Source organism: Canis lupus, chromosome 7 (assembly GCF_003254725.2).
Source record: "Canis lupus dingo isolate Sandy chromosome 7, ASM325472v2, whole genome shotgun sequence".
In the NCBI taxonomy this organism is placed as follows: domain Eukaryota; kingdom Metazoa; phylum Chordata; class Mammalia; order Carnivora; family Canidae; genus Canis; species Canis lupus.
This window is the reverse complement of record NC_064249.1, coordinates 65518877-65538234: the sequence shown is the minus strand read 5'-3', so window position 1 is coordinate 65538234 and position 19358 is coordinate 65518877.

Here is a 19358-nt window from a genome sequence, read left to right as displayed (position 1 = left end):
TAGAGCCGGTGCTGAGACGATGTTGGGCAGAAGGGTATGTGGGCAGTGGGTCTCAGAGGCTGGGTACGAGTAGTTTGAATGCTCAGGTGGTGACGAGGCATGATCTCAAGGGTTGAGACTGAGGCTTTTGGTCTGGGACACCCAAACGGTCACTGGCCTTTGAAAGGGGGATTGTAAAAGCAATATTTCGAGGTCAGACTGAAAACTAGGGTTTTATAGAAGCAAAGCTTTAACAGCTTCTCCAGGGGGACCCTTGCACAAGGAAGGGTCATTGGGATTCCAACCGAAAAACAACTTTTGCTGAAGATACGCTAAAAAAATATGCCAAACTCCATAAGGAACAAGGCCACCACGACATAGAGTCACCAGATGTGACAAGTGAGAATACTGGCTCCCAAGGATGTGAGAAGACAGAACAATCTGAAAGAGACAGAAAATAGAAATGTTTAAGATGAATAGAAACAAATTATAGAAATAATGAGATAAGAAAATGACCCTGTAAGAAAAGAATAAGCATATTTGAAGAAGGAAAAAAAAAGAAATTGTAAAAATGAAGAATACTGAAATTTAGAATTCAATAGATAAGTCAAAGAACAAATTCGTTATAGCTGAAAGGAGAATTATTTGGCCAAAGGTCGAGCTCAGGAAATCACCCAGAATATAGTACAGAGAGATGAGGAAATGGAAATTCGAAGAGAAAGTCGGTAGTGTGGATAATAGACTAAGGAGAACCAATATATATCCAGTTACAAGGTATTCAGGGAATCAAGGAGATACGATATTTGGACACAGAGAAGCTGAACATTTTCTTGAATTGGAGAAAAATGTGAGTCCTCAGAATGAAGCAGCACAATCTCCCTTGAGCAATTTCCTCCTTTCTGTTATGTTACCATCAGCAAACACACATATTTAATAACATGTCCTAGTAAAATAAAACAAATTTCCTTGTCCCATACCCTCCTTCAGATGCTACTCCATTTCTCTTCTCACAGCAACACTCATTTCAAGAGCTGCCTGTATTCTTCATCTATAGTCTCTCTCCTCCTAGATTTCCTCAAAGCCCCCCTAATCTGGATTTCATCCCCATTTTTCCATAGGGCGGTAAAACATGATTTCCACATTGTTAGCTCCAATGGCGCATTCTCCATCCTCATTATGCACAATCAGAAGTATTTGATAGAGATGATTGTTCCCTCTTCCTTTTTAAAATTTTTTAAATTTAAATTCAATTAATTAACATATAGTGTATTATTAGTTTCAGAGATGGAGTTCAGTAATTCATCAGTCTTATATAATACCCAGTGCTCATTACCTCATGGGCACTCCTTAATGTCCATCACCCAGTTACCCCATCCCCCACCCCTACCCTCACTCCCTCCATCAATCCTCTGTTTTGTATGATTGAGAATCTCTTATGGTTTGTCTCCCTCTCTGATTTCATTTTGTTTTATTTTCCCCTCCCTTTCCATATGATCCTCTGTTTTGTTTCTTAAATTCCACATATGAGTGGAATAATATATTTAAGATCATATAATCATCTTTCTCTAATTGATTTATTTCATTTAGCATAATACCATCTAGTTCCATCCATCTAGTTGCTGCAAATGGCAAGATTTCATTTTTTGATGGCTGAATGGTACACCACATCTTCTTTATCCATTCATCTGCCAATGGACATCTGGGCTCTTTCCATAGTTTGGCTATTGTAGATATTGCTGCTATAAACTATTGAGGTGCAGGTGCCCCTTCGGATTACTACATTTGTACCTTTGGAGTAAATACCTAGTAATTGCAGGGTTATAGGGTAGCTTGATTTTCAACTTTTTGAGGAACCTCCATGCTGTTTTCCAGAGTGGCTTCACCAGCTTACACTCCCACCAAAAGAGTAAGAAGTTTCCTCTTTCTCCGCATCCTCACCGATATCTTTTGTTTCCTGACTTGTTCACTTTAACCATCCTGACTGGCGTGAGGTGGTATCTCATTGTGGTTTTGATTTGTATTTCCTTGATGCCGAGTGATGTTGAGCATTTTTTCATGTGTCTGTTGGCCATTTGTAATGTCTTCTTTGGAAGAATGTCTGTTCATGTCTTCTGCCCATTTCTTGATTGGATTATTTGTTCTTTGGGTATTGAGTTTGCTAAGTTCTTTATAGATCTTGGATACCAGCCCTTTATCTGATAGGCCATTTACAAATATCTTCTCCCATTCTGTCAGTTGTCTTTTGGTGTTGTCAACAGTTTTCTTTGCTGTACAAAAGTTTTTTATCTTGATAATTCCCAATAGTTCATTTTTGTCTTTGCTCCCCTTATCTTTGGAAATGTGCCTAGCAAGAAGTTGCTGTGGCCAAGGTCACAGAGGTTGCTGCCTATGTTCTCCTCTAAGATTTTAATGGATTTCTCTTTCACATTTAGGTCTTTCATCCATTTTGAGTCTATTTTTGTGTGTGGTATAAGAAAATGGTCCAGTTTCATTCTTCTGCATGCAGTTGTCTAATTTTTCCAATACCATTTGTTGAAGAGACTGTCTTTTTTTCCATTGGATATTCTTTCCTGCTTTGTCAAAGATTAGTTGACTATAGAGTTGAAGGTCCATTTCTGGGTTCTCTATTCTGTTCCATTGATCTATGTTTTTGTGCCAGTACTATACTATCTTGATGATTACAGCTTTGTAATATAGCTTAAGTCTGGAATTATAATGCACCAACTTTGGTTTTCTTTTTCAATATTCCTTTGGCTATTAGAGACTTTTTCTAAGTCCACGTAAATTTTAGGATTATTTTCCAGCTCTGTGAAAAAAGTTGATGGTATTTTGATAGAGATTGCACAGAATGTATAGATTGCTCTGGGTAGCATACGTATTTTAACAATATTTGTTCTTCCAATCCATGAGCACAGAACATTTCTCCATTTCTTTGTGTCTTCCTCAATTTCTTTCGTGAGTGTTCTATAGTTTTTTAATGCACAGATCCTTTGCCTCTTTCATTAGGTTTATTCTTAATAAACCTAATGAAAAACCTTATGGTTTTTAGTGCAATTATAAATGAGATCAACTCCTTAATTTCTCTTTCTTCTGTCTTATTGTTAGTGTATACAAATGCAACTGACTTCTGTGCATTGATTTTATATCCTGCCACTTTATTGAATTCCTGTATGAGTTCTGCAATTTTGAGGTGGAATCTTTTGGGTTTTCCACATAGAGTATCATGTAATCTGTGAAGAGTAAGAGTTTGACTTCTTCTTTGCCAATTTGGATGCCTTTTATTTCTTTTTGTTGTCTGATTGCTGAGGCTAGGACTTCTAGCACTATCTTGAACAACAGTGGTGATAGTGGACATCCCCGTCATGTTCCTGACCTTAAGGGAAAAGTTCTCCGTTTTTCCCCATTGCTCCCTCCTCCTTGAAATGCTATCTTCACTTGGCTTTCAGAGCACCACTCTCTCTCTCGGGTCTCCTCATTCTGCTCTGGCTGTTTCTCCCCAATCTCCCCTACTGCTTTCTTTCCATTTCTCAACCTTAAATGACCAAGTCTTTGAAGCCTTAGTCTCCTCTGTTCTCTAGCGCAACCTCATTCCCATCACATTAGCTGTACATAGAAAATGTAGCAACTCTCACATTGACATTTCCAGTTTAGACCTCTTCTCTGAACTTCAGATTCCTAAAACTTCCTATACTATATTTGCACCTGGAGGTCTAATAGACATCTCAAACTTAGTATACACAAAAGGAAACTCCTGATTTCCCCTACTCCGCCTGCCAGCTGTTCTTCTTGAAAATTTTCTCTTTTTTGGAAAATTTTCCATCTTAGAAAATGACTATTCTATTCTTTCAATTACTTAGTTCACAAATTGTTTCAAAATTTTATATGATAACTTGTATCTTCTCTTTTTATCACATCACACCCCACATCCAATTCAGGAAATACTATCAGTTCTACCCTCCAAATATATGCAGAATTTGGCCACTTCCCAACATCTCCTATATTATTGCTGTGGTCAAATCTCCATCACCTTTCTGGTGGACCACTTCACTGGCTTGCTTATTGGTCATCTTGCATCTACACTTGCTTCCCTCCATAAAAAAAAAAATGTCTGTTCTCTACATAGCAGATAGACTGAGCCTTCTAGGCTATGTAATACTCCATTGTGTAAGACTCTACTGGTTTCCCAGAGTCTTTCCAAAGTTCCAAAGTCTTTCCAAAGTTCCAAAGTGTATTACCCACTCCCTAAATTGTTTGATCTGATCCACTACCATTCTGTCTCTTACTTCTCATGTCCAGCCACATTGGTCTCTGTGCTATTCTTCAACCACAGTAAGCATGTTCTGACTTCAGGACTCCTACACATGCTAGATCCTCCATCATAATGCTCTTTTCCTGAGATATTTACTTAGTTAGTGTCCTTATTTTTTCTGTATTTCCTCAAACGTTGCCCTACCAAAAAGGGCTTCCTGATTATCTTTAGTGCTTTCCCAGAACTCACTACTCTTCATACATTAATTTATTTTTCTCCAAAGCATTTATCACTCTCAGACATAATTTATTTGTGTGGGATTATTGTTTAACTCTCATTTCATCCCACCAGTATGTAAACTTCTTGAACATGGAAACTTTGTCTAATTTGCTCTTTGCTAATCCCTAATGCTTAGATCTGGCATGTAGTAGGTGCACAATAAATACATACTGAGTGAATGAATGAGTCCTGAGCAGAAAATATAAATATAGATTCACACCTAGTACATCATAATGAACACTACAGAACACCATATAACCAACAAAAGCATTAAAAGAATCTGGAGGAAGAAGACAGACCTACAAAGAAATGATAATCAATTGGGAACAGAATTCTCAAAAATAATACCAAAAGATGATGAAATAATGTCATTAAATTATAGAAGGCAAAACAGTCAACTTAGAATAAATATCCAGTTAAGTTATTCAGAAGTAAAGGTAGAATGAAGACATTGAAGATAATAACTTATAATCCTTAAAGAGCTACTTAAAAATATACATGCCCTGCCCACTTCCAATAATTCCTTCCTGAAAATCAGACCGTCTAAATAGAAAACACTGCCAAGCCTATTTCCCATTTTATCAATGGGAAAAAAAATCTAATTCATTATATACTAACCTGAAATCACTAACTATTTTCCTAAAATACAACCAAACCACAACAAAACATTGATGTAGAATAACCAAGTACTTAAATAAATCAATAAATGTTTAAAGCATTATTTCCTGATTACAAAATAGTGAATGTGGCTATTAACAGATACTTGTCTTGAGTAACCCTGTGATTCTTCTCTGTAGCACTAACTTGCAGGGGGACTCTTTATTGACTCTCAGTGGGCTTTTCAGTTGTATTTGGAATAAAACTTTAGATTTTTTGTATTTGGAATAAAACTTTAGACTCAGAAATAGATTTATCTAAAAATCCGTTTTCAGAGTATTCCTATATTTCAGTAGGAAGGAAATTGAAACCAGTGGAAACAAAGAAATTGGTAAGCATATAAGTAAAATGAATAAGCATTGATGTAAGAACAAACAAACCCCCCAAACCAGTAATGATAATACTAATGAGGTAAGAGTTAAAATAAAGTGGAATTTAAACATTTGATAATATTGTGGCTGGCAGGAGAGGTGAGCGTCCCTTGTTGGGGAAGAGGAGAGAGCCAATGGGGACTTTTGACTTTCTCATGTGCCCATATTAAACATTTTTAAATGGTAATTTCTAAAAGAATAGAAATGCAGTTTATAAATTCAGGTCCGTAGAAGAAAACAAAAGAAAATAAAGCAAGTTTGATGCCATACAGCACAGGAACATGGAGAAAAAGATACAAGAAATATGGTATTAGAAAACTCAGGAAAAGATAGTAGAAATAAGTCAAAGTATCAGCAAATTCTTCAGTTAAAAGACAAGAAATCTCAGATTGTTTTGGAGAATATGCCCAACCATATTCAGCTTATAAGAGACATGCCTTCAATGTAATGATGCAGAAAGATACAAAAAGATGTGAATCTTGTAAACTATAAAGTTATTTCCAAATGGGAAGGACTGTTAGTTATTAAAGTCTCATTGTTCACCAGGTTATTCCATGATGATCTTTGATTGTCCGTTCCACTGGAATGTGAACTTTCTGAGGGGAGAAATCATGTATTTTCAACATTCTATCCTAGTGTCTGACACAGAGTAGGCTCTGAATAAATATCTGTTAAAGAAACATATAAATAAGTGACTGAGTGAATGGACAAGATAATAGGTCACCCTTTGACACTGACTATTTTACCAGTGCGTGTGTGGTGGTGGGATGGGGGAGGGTGTTCTTCTCTTGAAGTTGGTCAAGAGTTCCATGGATATTATTTAGATGTTGTCAATTTTATCTTATTTTTTTGTTGTGGTTATTACCAACATCTTGGTTGTTTTGTAATATATTTGGTCTTTATTTCCCATTTTCTTGCCCTCCTCATTCAATTGGCTCAATGTCACGGATTCTCTTCTTAAAAATGAAACAATGCCAAATACGTCAGATTTTGTAAGTCTGCTCTGTTAGCGTATATTATATCTTCTTTCAATTTTTATTATTTGTGTTGCCCAAGGTCGTGGTTATGATTATTTCTGAAAACAAATATGTCTCAAGGCAGACACACCCTCGTTTGTAAATAATGGTTGTGTCACTTAAAGAGTATGTACAGCTTGGTAACCATTGGAATTAAAACAGCTCCTATCAACACTCTCTGGGAGGCCATGTAGGACCAGGGAGGCGTTTGGCTGGGCTCTGTCCTGTCCATGCTTGAGCCCCTGGGAGGCTGCCCTATGCCAGCTTCAGGCAGGCGTGTGGAGAATGCAGTGACAGTTCTGGTTCCATCCTTTGGGAAACTAGAGACAGGAAACACTACACGATATGCTATTAATAAAGGACAAAACCACTTGATGGTAATTAATATTATCCTCATGACTAAATATAGGTGTTAGCCAAGTTGTTTGGGCATGTTTGCTTCTTTTGGAGAAAACGTTATCTGGATTTGGCTTTTATCATTTTGCTATATTAATTCCAGCTTTACATTTTTGTGTGTGAAATGCTCTAAGAACATTGCCTCATACCGTCAGCTTAATTCCAAATGATCAACGTTGAAGCTGAGACTAAAGGACACCAAACATCTGGATATTCACAAACATTGTTTTTTGACTGAAGTTTTCATTTGTTAGTGATTTGCCAGCCCTCCTTGAGATCTGATTAACAACCATCATCAAAAAACTCCCTACGTAATCCATATAGATGTTATTCAAACTCAGAGTTTCTTTACAAAGAGTGAATTATTTGTATAGAAATAAGTGACCTGAAATGCTCCATTTCCATGTTCTATATTTAAATCCTCATTGTGCTCATTTGTGGACTTTGGGTCTGGCACTGGAGGTGCACAACTGAGATGGACCCCAGCCCCTGGGCGGTAGACCTCTCTATACACATGCACCACAGCCTGGACTCATGACTGGCTCAGGAAAGGCCTGCTCTAGGTACCACTGGCACAGCCAAGGGCTCTTGTTGGCAACATGAATCCAAATGGCAACTCTGATTTCAGCTGGATTAGACCCTCATCAACAAAGAAAGCAGATCATGGAGCTGCTAGATGACCAATGGTCCCAGTGTATCTGGGGCTAGGAGCCTTCCCTGGACACAGGACTTACAATGCTAAAACTAGAACAATCCTAGGCAGACCAGCATGGCTCATCACTCTAGTGGGCTGCTGTGCCTTTGAGGATAGTTCCAAACATCACATGGAGCCAGTAGGTGATAACCCAAACTGCCTTTCCTGTACCACCTCTCCTGTGTTGAGTTTGTTGAATTCCCTTTTTAGAAGATGCATATTATTTTTCTGATGTTTAAAGCCCTACTGGTTCTTCAAGGTCAGGCTAAAATGTCACTGCCTTTGTGAAATCTCCCTCAATCCAACTCTCCAATTCAAATAGACTAGTTCTCTACTGGTGGAACAGACCCCCTGGTTCCAGGGTGGGTCCCCTCTGCACTTCTGAAATCCAGAAAGCTCCAAAAATGGAAAGCTTTTATGTAAGTTACTTGGCTGTAAAATCTTACCTTACTGATCTGAGGTTCTAGATAGTCTTTATTTGTCTCACTGATATGAATATTCATACTTTTTGTTGCATAAATATATTAATGTGTTTGATTACAGAGGGATATCCAGACACTGATGAGATGTTAGTTAATAAGTAATACATACGCTACATTGTCACTCTAGAATCTGAGAAAGTCCTGTATGCAGGTGGTCCTAAGATTTCAGATTAGGGGTGGTGGACTTGTACCTTTATAAGGGCACTGTTTCACTCGGCCTGTTTGTAATTAATTGTTTGCATATCTCTGAGCCTCAACTTCCTCAGCTATAAAATGAGAACAAGAATATTTGTTCTGACATATGAAAGAAAAAGTGTAGCAAACAAGTAAAAAACATTATTACTGTTACTTCTCTCATCATTCTTATCCTAATGTACTTTCCATTTTATTTATTTTGAGTCTCTGCAGAGAACTACTTCTTTCATAGCTAGTACTCAATAAACATCCTGAGACCTGTGTGTAGACACATGCTCAAAATGACAAGTTCATGAGTGATTTTCTCAGAGTCCTGTCTGGTAAGTCAAATTTAACATTAAATTGATCTACAACTTGGAGGGAGATGGGGATGGGAAAAAAACTGATCTACAGTGAATTTCCAGAAAATAGTCAAAATGTGGTCACTAAAATGTTGCCTCCGCCCTGTTGACTACATTCAGAGCCTGGGTTTGGAAGTAGCTGCTCATGGGGCATCCTTGAACTTGAATAAAGGGAAAATTTAATAGACCCTTTAGAACACATAGCAATAATTGCAGTTTATTTGAGGCCAATGAGAAGATGCCACAACAGAAGATGAGCTTGTTTGGCATTCAGCATTAAGAAATGAGGTGACTCATTTAGAGCAAAGCAGCATTGTCAAAATGGGAATTTGACCGGAACAGTCTTATTCAAATTGTTGGTCTTTAAATCAAATACAATCTACTGCAATCTAAATCATGGGACACTATTTGAGTGATTCAACACAAATGCCAAGATGAGAGAAACTTGGAACAAAAATCTCTGTGTTTTCAAATATTGATACCTGATATCAGGAAGGCATTATTCTTACTCCTGAGCAATCTAGAAAAATAATTGTCACCCTTTTAAAGCCTGTTTTTTCATATATGACTAGCAAATAGCAGTAGTGTCTTTTTCAAATATAAAGGCATAGTATGGAAATTAGAGTTCAAAGGGACAGTGGAACCTCCTAACTCATGCAGAAATTCCTCCTTTAGCACCCTTTCCAGAAAGTCAATCACCTTCTCCTTGGCTTTGTTTGGGATGGAAGATCATTGACTCCAGAAGCAACTTTATTTTCCAGCAATTCTAGTTGTTAGAAAATGATTACTGACCTTGATTCAAAATCTTCCTTGTAACTCCTACTCTGTAGATTCAGTTGCATCTTCTACAATGTCTGAGGACCAAATATGTTTTTCTTCTCGTGATGGCAGTATCAACTTGGACTGTTTAGCTGAAGTGAACAGAATACTTAACAACCATAGTTAAACAAATAGAAGCTTGTCTTTCTCACAGTGCAAAATGTCTGCAGGTTGAGAGTCCAGCTGGTAGAGTCTCAAAGATGCAGGTTCTGTCTATCTTCCTACACTGTCATTCTTAGCGCATTTTCTGCTGTATCTGCAGGTGGGAAGAAAGAAAGAACCAGGCAGTGAAAGGCATGCCAATCAACTCTTTTCTTCTTAAAAAGTAAGCAGAGAGCAGCCCAGGTGGCTCAGGGGTTTAACACCGTCTTCAGTCCAGGGTATGATCCTGGAGACCCGGGATCAAGTCCCACCGCAGGCTCCCTGCATGGAGCCTGCTTCTCCCTCTGCCTGTGTTTCTGCCTTGCTCTCTCTCTCTCTCTCTCTCTCTCTGTGTGTGTGTGTGTGTGTCTCTCATTAATAAATAAATAAAATCTTTAAAAAAAAATAAAAAGTAAGCAGAAACTTTCCTGGAAGCCTGATTTATCAGACTTCTCCTTAGCCAGAATTAGGTTCATGATCACCTCTAGACTGGCTGTAGGACATGAAATTACTATGGCCAGTTTAGATTCACTGTGCTTCTACTTTCAGGACCTGGGTGGAGCTGCTTCTTTCTGAGGTCAGGGGATCTCTCTGGCAACCTAAACCGATCTGTTTGGTTAGCAGAGAAGAAGGGGGTAGGATGGAGAGGATGAATGGTGGTGGTAGGGCCATAAGAACAGAACATGCCACAACCATGCTTCAAATATTCAAAGATTGCTCTCATATCTTCCTGTAATTTTCTCTCTTTGGGGTTAAAATGCACTGTTTTTTTCCCTCAATTCTCCTACCTATTTTTGTTGGCCTCCTGTGTATGGCTCTAGTGTGTGTCTGGCACCCAGCCCAGTCTTTCTGATGCGCCTGGCACCGGTGTGCAGTGCTGTAGGACTATCTCTCATGGGCAGACTCTGCATTTTCCATCCACATTGTTGGCTTTTGCAGCAGTCATTTCATGAGCTGGCTCTTACAGAGTTTGCTGTCAATTCTTAGGAATTGACATAGGAACTGCCCACAAATCAGATCATATTCAGTATCTGTGCAATTGATTAAAAAAAAAAAAACTAAATGAGGGCTACAATGTGCTTATTTGGGGAATGAATGTATTAAAATACAGTAAGGATTTATTTTAGTTAATTTTAAACAGCTGTTCACTAATAAAATATCTTTAGAAGACTAAGACATGAATTTTATAAAGCCTTTTAAAAATTTTCTGAAAAATCCATAGGTAGCATTGATATATTTATTACTGCATATGGATTTAAAAGAAAAACTGTCACCTCTTTATGTTTCTTTTGCTTTTCCTAAAACCCTTTTTTTCTGAGACATTTTTGTGTGCTACAATCAAGCCACACCAAATCAATTTGATTTATGCTGTAACAGAGTAGAAAATAGAAAGTAGGGCACAATGACTTTAGTATGTTCAATAATATGTATATAATGGAGAACTAATACTTTTGGAAGTATATTATTTCATGAAATTTTAAGAAATATGGAATTCTCGTTCTAGGTGCTTTCTGGTCTGAAGCATTTTTATCCAATATAGGATTAGTATGTCTTGAAAAGCAGAAGTGTTAACAGTTATACTGTAACGATCACATTTGGTTTTGTGACACCTTGCATATATCCAGTCATCTCTAGGGTTGTCATAAAATATTTATTATCAATGTCAATGATTTCAAGTCACTTTAATTATATATAGATGAATAGGTATAGATAAAACTACATAAATAGATGACACATGACATTCTGGGGGATATTATGAAAGTCTGTATCCAGAATAGGGTACCGAATATCCAAACCATCATAAATCAGTTACATATTGTAATGTGGCTTTATAAACATCACAATTACTCACTCCCATAATAAGTGTGGGTCATAAGGGCTGTCAAGAATATGTTCTGAACATTAGAATTTCTTGACAATCTGTAAGATTCTTCTTATTAAATCTATAAAGAAGCCATAGAGATGGTGACAATAATATTTATTTCACAAAGCTTATGAGAGCTTTTTAAGCAACCTAGAAAGAACAAAGTTGGCATCCAAACTCATATACAAAATTGAAAGAATCATGTGTTTGCAGACTTTTAAAAGTGTACTGTTGTTAGAGGAATATGAACATGATGGTATTCTGTGAGTTATGCCAATGTGTTGAAATGAATATATATAATAACAAATAAAAAAAACAGAATTCAAAACAATATGTACACAAACGGTACTTCCAATCATATAAAATAGATGTATAACCTTAAACGTAGTCAGGGAATGCATAGAGATATAATTAACAGTTCAGTAGGTTCTTTCAGTATTTTTCAAAACTAAGTTACTGGCTCACTCTGGCTATGGTTGAGTGAGGAGAGTGGCAAATTTTGTCCCTGAAAAACAATTATAAGCATGGGCAAAGTGAAAAAGACAAGAACCCATTCAGCACTCCAGAACTCAACTAAAGTTACAATAATCTGAGAAGCATTTATGCCTGAAATGCTGCTAAACATTAAGAAATGGGGTAATCTGTGGCAGTCTGGCCTGTGGATGCTATTTCTCCCTCACTCACGTGCCCACATGCTCAACCCACCCCAGTTCTGGGGTTCTCCCAGGACCAGGTTTTGCCAGATGGGTACTGGCAGTTTCTCCACCGCAGTCAAAAGGGGCTCACTTGATTTGGTGGTATTGGTGGTGTTGTTGGAAATAACCATGTCAGAGGCTGGTGACTGATCGTGCTGCTGGCTTCAGTCTGAGGGTGCAGTAGGGGCTGGGACAAATATGCCTGCCCAAGGTTGCCTGGCTACATAGCAGGACAAGGAAAGAGCTCAAGTCAGCCGTAATCCTGACCAATCCTGAGCCAATGAACAGACACAGAGGAGACATAACAGGGCCCAGTGGAAAGTAATGCCTGGGAAGACTGGAAAATAACTTGATTTTTGAATTTTCTGCTCTACCCACACAAAATCCATAAAGCACAGAGGCTTACTGGCTTGAGATAGTTGAGTATGATCTCTCTACATTGGATGACTATTATGTTGTGTAAACATAGGAAGCCAGTCTTAACAATAATAAAGAAAATAAATGCATCCAAAAGTTCTTCTTTGAAGAGAGAGAGAGAGAGAAAAGAAATACAAAGGCAAATTTTTAGTTAAACTCACCAGAAAAACAGGAAGAAGACACAAATCTCCAAAATCAGGACTGGAAGAGGAGACATCACTGCTCACCCTACAGAAATTAAAAGAATCATAAGACGGTAAGAGGGGCATCTGGGCACTCAGTCACTTGAGCATGTGACTCTTGATTTTGACTCTCAGGTCACCGTTTCGGGGTTGTGAGATAGGCCCCTGAGTTGGGCTCCATTCAGTGGGGAGTCTACTGGAGATTCTCTTCCTCTCCCTTTACTGCTCCTTCTACTCAAGCTCTCTCTCTCTCTCAAATAAATATATTCTTTATATATATGTATATATATGAATTATAAGCAAATATTATAAACAAGCTTATGCCAATAAATTAAAATACTTAGATGAGTGAACTTTGGCACTTTGTGTCTTTTAAGGAATTGGTTCCTTTAATCAAACATGTAAGGAAGAAACAATACCAGTTATATGCAATGTCTTCCAGAAAAATAGAAGAGAAGGCTCATGTTATGAGGGCAGCATTACCCTGATATCAAACTTAGACAAAAATATAGCAAGAAAGGAGAACTACAGACCAATATTCCTCATAAACATGGATAAAAACATCCTCAAAATGTTAGCAAATTTAATCTAGTAATGCATTAAAAGAAAAACACATTATGACCAAGTAAAGTTTATCTCAGGAATAAAGCCTGGTTCCTTCAATATTTGAAATTCAGTTTGTGTAACCATGATATTAACAAACTAAAGAAGAAAAGCCACATGATTATCTTAACAGATGCAAAAACGCGTTTGAAAAAATTCAACATCAATTTGTGTTTTAAAATGTCAGGAAATAGAGGGAAATTTCCTTAATCTGATAAACAGTATCAACAAAGAATCCACAGCTAACATACTTAATGGTGAAAGACTGAAATGCTTTTCCCCTAAGGTCAGGGATAAGGCATCATACTGGAAGTCCTAGCCACTATAGGCAAGGGAAACCAATTTAAAAATTCATATTGGAAGGGAAAAAAATTAACTGTTTACATTTACAGATGGCATGATTGCCTACATAGAAAACCATAAGGAATTGGAGCACCTGGGTGGCTCAGTGGTTGAGCGCCTGCCTTTGGCCCAGGTCGTGGTCCCGGGGTCCTGGAATAGAGTCCTGCATCAGGCTCTCCAAGGGACCCTGCTTCTCCCTCTGCCTATGTCTCTGCCTCTCTGGGTCTCTCATGAATAAATAAATAAATAAATTCTTTAAAAAATAAAAGGAAAGAAAATTGTAAGGAATTTTTTAGAAAGCTCCTGGAATTAACAAGCTTAGCAATGTTCACATATACACAGTTAACATGCAAAAACTATCATATACTAATGTACTAAAATGGACATTTGCAAATAGAAATTACAAAAATAAAACCAATAATAGCTTTAAAAAAGAAAATAGTTAATTACAAATCTAGCAAAATATATGCAGGATTGGCATGCTGAAAATAACAAAATATTGATTACAAAATCAACAAAGGCCTAAGTGAATGGAAAAATATACTTTGCTTATCGATTGGAAGACTCAATATTATTAAGACAGTGATTGTCCTCATATTGAATAGAGATTTAATGCAATCCCATGAAATATATCAAAAGGATTTTTGTAGATATAAACAGGTTGGTCCTAAAATTTTTCTGCCAAAGGACAAAGATAACCAAAATAGTTTTGAAAATGAACAAATTTGGAGGGCTCCCTGATCTGAAGACTTACTGTAAAACCATAGTCATCAAGGCAGTGTGGTATGGCCAAAAGAATAAACACATAGATAAATGAAATAGGATAATGAGTGCAAAAATAAGGGGTGCCTGGCTGGCTCAGTCAGTAGAGCATGAGACTCTTGATCTCAGGGTCATTGGCGCAAGCCTAACATTGGGCATAGAGTTTATGTAAAAAAAAAAAAAAAAAGAACCACACACATATGGTCAATTGATTCTTGCCAAAAGTGCAAAACAATTCAATGGAGAAAGGATTATCTTTTCAACAAATGCTGTTAAAATAATTGGGCATTCATTTATGAAACAAGAACTTTGACCTAAACTTTATAACTTTTACAAAAATGAAAATGGATCATACATCTAAGTGAAAGACAAAACCATAATGCTTTTAGTAGAAAATCTTTGTGACCTCAAGTTAGGCAGAAGTTTTGTAGATATAATAGTGAGACCATGACTGATAAAGGAAAAACATTGAAACATTGATAAAATGGACTTCACCAAAATTAAAATCTTTTGCTCAGAGTGAGCCACTGCTAAGATAATACAACGACCAGCTACTGACTGGGTGAAAATATTTGAAATCATGTATCTGATAAAGGACTTGTATCTAGAATATATAAAGAACTTTCAAAATGCAATAATAAGAAAAACTCTCAGTTATATAAATCAACTAAAAAATTTAACACTTCACCAAACAAGATATGTGAATAGTAATAAGTACTTGGAAGGATGCTCAATATCATTAGTCATAAGGATATGCAAATTAAACCATAAGGAGATACTACTACATACTTATTAGAATGGCTGAAAAACTTTCAATCAAATAAACAAATGTGACAAGATCAAGCACTGGTGAGCGTTCAAAGTAAGTTGAACTTTCATATATTGCTGGTAGGAATGCAAACTAGTATGGCCATTCTGGAAAACCTGTTTGGCAATTTCTTATAAAGGTAAGTATGAAAAAAAAAAAAGTTAAGTATGCATTGACCAGATGACCCAGTAATTATACTCTCAGATATTTAACCTATAGTTATGGTCACACAAAAACCTGTATGTGAATTTTATAGCAGCACTATTCATGACAACCAAAAACTAGAAACAACCAAAAATGTGGTGACAATCAAAAAAGACATTTGACTTGTTTCTAGTTTTTGGATAATTCACTGTTGAAGGCAAGGGCCATCCTGAACATTGTAGGATATTTAGCAGCATCCTTGGTCTCTACTCAGTTACTAGCAGTGAATTATCCAGCCTTAAATTTCAATAGTGCCTTTATTGAGAAACTGCTTTAAGATACCTGAGTGTACTAGGGCCATACTCAGTGGTGCTTGACAACTGCCTCTGATTACTTTTTACTGTTCTGTCTTCCTTGCTCTCCATCATCCTGAATTCCTATTTACTTCTAATGTAGAACTCTTCAGCTATTCCTTTTTTTCCTCATCCCCAATGGGTTACGTTTTCAGACTCATACCTCCATCTCAAGAGGTTTAATAAAGTATCTTCCTAAGCAAATGCACAATACACTCTCTCTAAGAGGAATTTTGTTGCCATTTGTTAAGATAATAATCATTTTCAGCTTGTTATACACCCATATCCACTGAATTATACTTGGGGTACTACAGTGGGTATATTTTTGTCATATGCTTTTTTTCACATAATAAAGAATCATGAATATTTTCCCATTGCTTACCTAATAGGATGTTGCTTGCCAAATGTTCCTGGTTTTCCCTTCTTTAAGGACGTAATAGTATAAAACCTCCTCACACCCTTGCAATGGGTGGGGCCATGTGCCTAGTTTTATTAAATGAGTTGAGAATGGAATTGACACATAATTTCTAGGACAGAGTATTTAATTGCTTATTTGATAACTTTCAGAGGTTTTTATTTCCTTATGGTAACTTGACTAGCAATGTTTGAGATTAACTATTCCATCAACATGGATATCTGAGGGACCATGATGAAAAGAGGCCCTTGTTGATGTGATCGTACAATGTGGCATGAGAAAGAAATAGACTTCTGCTATTTTAAATCATTGGAACTCTGGGGATGTTTGTTTCTGCTGTATGACCTAGCCTGTCCTGATTGATACATCTAATATCTATTTATCACTTCCGTTTAGAGGCTTACTTCTAACCATCAGATAAAGGTAACTATATCTAAGATCAAGGGGGTTTGTCTTCTTTGGTCTACCCTAATAACCATCTTGTTCTTCTTCCAGTGGTTAGGTTAGGGATAAGCATATGACTCCCTTCTAAGGCATAATGGGAGATCAGCTCGGGGCTCCTGAGAAAAGTTTCCCTGATCCTAGATAAGACACTTGAAGAGAGAGTATTTAGAGCTTCTGGACATTGCTGTATTTGGATATGGTGCCTGAAATCTTGTCACCATCTTGAAACAGTGAAGCAAATCTGACCCACTAAGGATGGCAGAGCAGAGTGATGGAAAGAACCTGGTTCTTGATGACATTATTGAGGCCTGGAATCAACCAACCTGAAACTTGTCTTAGACTTCCTGATATGTGCCATAATAAAAGTCCTGATTTTCAAGTCCATTTCAGTCAGTGTTTTATGTTACTGAAAACATCCAAAGTGATCTATCGTTTAGCTGACTTCCACAATGTTGATTTAATTGTCTGTAAAGCATGTCTAGACTGTAATATATTTAATTAACTTCCTGTGACCTAACATTTAGGTAGTTTTCCATTTTCAGCCACTATAATATAAAGAAGGTTGGGTCCCTCTCTGCAAATAGTGCCAAATAAAAGTTACAAGCATTTTTTCTTCTTTCTAAGAGTGGGAGGCCTGTCTCCCTTTGAACCAGATCTTTATTCATTCACCCACTCATTTATATTTTTTTGTGGGAGTCTCAAGATAGAACAATAACTTAGAACTGACAAGATCCTGGTCATCGTGTAGCTCATAAGAACTTGTCTTCCTTTGATTTGGTAAAACCAACTGATGATGCTTTGGTTACATAAATGTGAAACTAATCCCACCCCACTGGTTCAAGAAAAGATGACAGCCAATGGACTGATTGAGAATTGAAGTGTTTTGATTAGAAATATAAAGTTAGCATGTATTTTAACATAAAGAGATGGCTCCAGACTTTGTAACGTCTTAGGGAAATCCACGATTTTCTATGTATGAATTTAAATGACCTATTCCTTTAATTATTCTGCTGTTTATATTAATTAATTAATTAAATTTATTTATTCATGAGAGACACACAGAGAGAGATGGAGACATAGGCAGAGGGAGAAGCAGTCTTCTTGCAGGGAGCCCGATGCAGGACTCGATCCCACGACGCCAGGATCACAAACCGAGCCAAAGGCAGACACTCAAGCCCTGAGCCATCCAGGTGTCCCTATTCTGTTGTTTTTAAAACCAGTTAATTGAGGCATAATTGACATACAGACACATAATTTGATGCGTTTGGAGATAAGTATACACCCATGAAGCCATCATCATCATGCCCAGAAAACAAAACACAATGAATGATTATTAATGAATTATCACCTTATACCTGCTAGGATGTATTGGCAAGGATGTAGAGAAAAAGGAACCCTTTTGGGAATGGCATATGGTGCAGCCACTATGGAAAATAATATGGAGGTTCCTCCAATAATTAAAAATAGAAATACTGTTTGATGAAGCAACGCCACTTCTGGGTATATGTCCAAAGGAATTGAAATCTGTCCCTTGAAGAAATATCCGCATTCCCATGTTCATTGCAACATTATCTACCATAGCCAAGATATGGAAACAACATAAATGCCTACCAACAGATGAATGGATAAAGAGGATGTGAGACTGGTATTTATATAATAGTAAAATATTCAATCTTACAAAAGAGGGAAATCATGTCATTTGCAAGAAGATGTATAGACCTGAGGGACCTTATGCTAAATGAAATAAGTCAGAGATAGACAAATATTGTGTGATCTCACTTATATGTGGAATATAATATAGTCAAACTCATGGCAGCAGATAGTAAACTGGTGGCAGGAGGAATGGGGAAACAGGGAGATAGTGGTCTAAGGGCACAAAGTTGCAGTCATGCAGGAGGGATAGGTTCTGGAGAGCTACTACAGTTCAATGTAAGACTGCAACTAACAATGCTATATTGTATAGTTAAAAATTTGGTAACAGGGTAGATCTTATCGTAAGTGCTCTTACCACAAAAGGAAAAAGCAAAATACAACATAATAAAAAATAATAAATGGTTATTTCTTCATCAAAGATTGTATGTTCTTATTGTGTATCATCTAGGAAAAGTTGAGGGCTAGACTAGTAGGAACAGTATAGCTTGCCTGAGTATATGGGCACAGAGGGAGATACTATAAACATAGGAACGAATTCCTGAGAAGACTGAGATTAAATTAAAAAGTTTTAAAAAAAAGTTGTCTCCACAAACTTTTTTTTTCTCATTCTCTAAAGATTTATCATTTCCAAATCACAGTGAAAGGAACTTGAGTAATTTACCAATTTTGTTTCCCATTACATGCCTTGGAGATACCTCAGGAAAAACCAGTATCTGACTCAACAGAGTAACATTTGCAGAGGTGCCTGGGTGAGCTTAGTCGCTTAAGCGCCACCTGCCTTCATCTCAGGTCATGATACCAGGGTCCTGGGATCAAGCTCCCTGCTCAGCGGGGAAACTGCTTCTCCCTCTGCCTCTCTCTGTCCCTACTTCTTGCTTGTGCTCTCTGCTCTCAAAAAATAAATAAATAAAAATCTTTAAAAAAAATAACACTTGCAGGATGTACATTGTGGTGACTGTACTGAGATTGATTGTTACAGACATATTAAACTCTTTGTAAAATACATTTAAATGTATTAAATGGTTGCATCCTGTTTATACAGAACATCGATCCAATA